General features: G+C 40.8%; 1 pseudogene; it reads right to left on the bottom strand.

Annotated features, from left to right (window-relative positions):
- Nucleotides 1–1,936: 1,936 nt before the first annotated feature.
- Nucleotides 1,937–2,054, bottom strand: LOC133368886 (5S ribosomal RNA; annotated as a pseudogene).
- Nucleotides 2,055–2,449: the final 395 nt, after the last annotated feature.

Genomic DNA, 2,449 nt, shown 5'->3' with positions numbered 1-2,449 from the left:
TGCTTCTTAACCAATTCCTTATCCACAAGAGGACCTCTCCTCTTATTCCATGACTGCTAAGCTTCCTCAGAAGCCTTTGGTGAGGTACCTTGTCAAAAGCTTTTTGAAAGTCTAAGTACACTATGTCCACTGGATCACCTCTATCTATATGCTTGTTGACACTCTCAAAGAATTCTAATAGGTTACTGAGACAGGACTTTCCCTTGCAGAAGCCATGCTGGCTCTGCTTCAGCAAGGCTTGTTCTTCTATGTGCTTAGTTAATCTAGCTTTAATAATACTTTCTACCAGTTTTCCAGGGACAGAAGTTAAGCTAACTGGCCTGTAATTTCCGGGATCCCCTCTGGATCCCTTTTTGAAGATTTGGTTTAATTGGCCTTCAGATTCTCCAAAGTTGTTATATTTTCAATAGATATAACATTATTCCAATCTTGGTGTCACAAGCCTTCTTTATGAATATGGTGGCAATGCCTTTTGGGGAACATCAAGGACCCACTCATCTACAAGCTCAGAGTTTAGGCAGAGTTTTGGCCCATGAAGGGTACTTATCACAGATCATCATTCTGGATTGTATCCAATGTGGTACTAAGTTAAAATCCCTTAGCAGTATACTTGTTGGGCTGGTTAAAAATTTTGAGCCAGTGAATGTTGTTGCACAAAACAATGCATAAAGCAGGTTGCTAGTTACTTTGTTGCACAATAGATTGCACAGTCTATTTCATAATGATTTTCTGCTCGCGCAACTGTTATGTTGGATTCCTCTGTTGTGCCACATTAAAACTCACCCAGCCGCTGACACACAAGCCCTTGTGCTAGCAGACAGAGACCACTGGACACACCCCATTGTTTTAAATTATATTAACTGCAGTTCACTGCAGTCATAACACAATTCTTATTCTAGATCACCACACTCTCCTCTGTTTAAATTTTGCCAGCTTGTAATCGTGTTGATGTGTGCTCATGTTTTGAATGCCTGTGAACCTAGATGACACAACGTGGAGAATCACATTGCTACTCCAGGGCATTCAGCTAGCATTTCTTTTTCTTCCACAAGGAAGGACATCTAGGACATTTCCTTGTTTAGTCACATAGAAGACTTGCCTAATCTTATTACCAGAGAAGGGATTGATTCCCCCATACCTCTAGGGGCTTCATGCCCTCTAGTTATGACTGGAGCTGATTCAGGATGGCTTTTTTTCTGAATACTGATGACTCCAAACACCTGGACGGTGCAGGCAAATCCTTTGCCTTGTCTGTACTGATTTAAAAACTTGGTATGTGCTTGAGATTGTTAGGAGTATTTATCACTGCTTGTTCAAAGCTTAGGTTGCTTAGGTTTTTGTTCAGGAATTGGGAAAGATCCAAAACAGAGGCTAATGGAAGCTGGCTGAGAGCTGTTTTTGAAACATATGTTATGTCAGAGAATAATGCGAGGTGATTGGGATTCCATTTGATTCCAGGTTTGTCACTCTAGTGCATGGGTTAGGCAATGTACCTCCTCTCAGATGTGGTTTGACTATAAGTCCCATCAATCTCTGCTAGCAAGGGCAATGACAAGGGATGATGGGAGTCAGAGTCCACAACTTCTAGAGGACACCACATTACTTACTCTTGCTCATTTGATATTCAAGTAATTGGATGTACAATTATTATTTTTTAAAAAAGGATGTTTAGTAACAGGTAATCTGTTTTTACTTAAAAGCTAGGTGATGGTAATTATCAGAAGCTGCTGGTATTACCAAAAATCTTCATTTCTCTGTGTGATGGCCCCATGCAGTGAGTAATGACAAGTGCCACTTGGAGCTAGGGATGGGGCTGTTGTTGTTATATGCCTTCAAGTTGATTACGACTTTTGGTGACCCTATGAATCTTTAGATATATTCATAGGGTTTTCATGGTAAGAGGTATTCAGAGGAGGTTTACCATTGTCTTCCTCTAAGTCTATGGCACCTGGTATTCCCAGGCGGTCTCCCATCCAAGTACTAACCAGGCCTGACCCTGTTAGCTTCCAAGATCAGACGTGATTGGACGTGTTGAGGGTAGTATGGCCATAGGCTAGGGATGGGGGAGAAATCCAATTCAGATTGCATTTAAAGGCAAACAAAGTAATGTATACAAAGATGCATATACTAAGGTGACATGGGCCTAAACATGCATACATTAGTGAAAATGACATACAAAATGCATTGTATCAGGGGGAATTGCCTACAAAATGTGTATATTAGAAGGTAATTGCATGAAAATGCTGATGAATTTTCATGTGGCCTTTTTAAAAGATTGGAAAAATAAGAAACGGAGAAAAACTGAATTTGGCAGATTCCTATTGGCCACCTCTACTTGAAACATCTTCCTGAAAGTGAAATAGTCAATGGCTATGAACTGATCCTGCCCATTAAGGTTGGCCATCAGACTCCCCTGGCCAGTAAGGGCTACTGTGGTTTGAGACTCAGA

The sequence above is a fragment of the Rhineura floridana genome, chromosome 12 (assembly GCF_030035675.1).
Source record: "Rhineura floridana isolate rRhiFlo1 chromosome 12, rRhiFlo1.hap2, whole genome shotgun sequence".
NCBI lineage: Eukaryota > Metazoa > Chordata > Lepidosauria > Squamata > Rhineuridae > Rhineura > Rhineura floridana.
The sequence above is the reverse complement of the archived record's forward strand: the minus strand, read 5'-3'. Positions and strand labels throughout refer to the sequence as shown.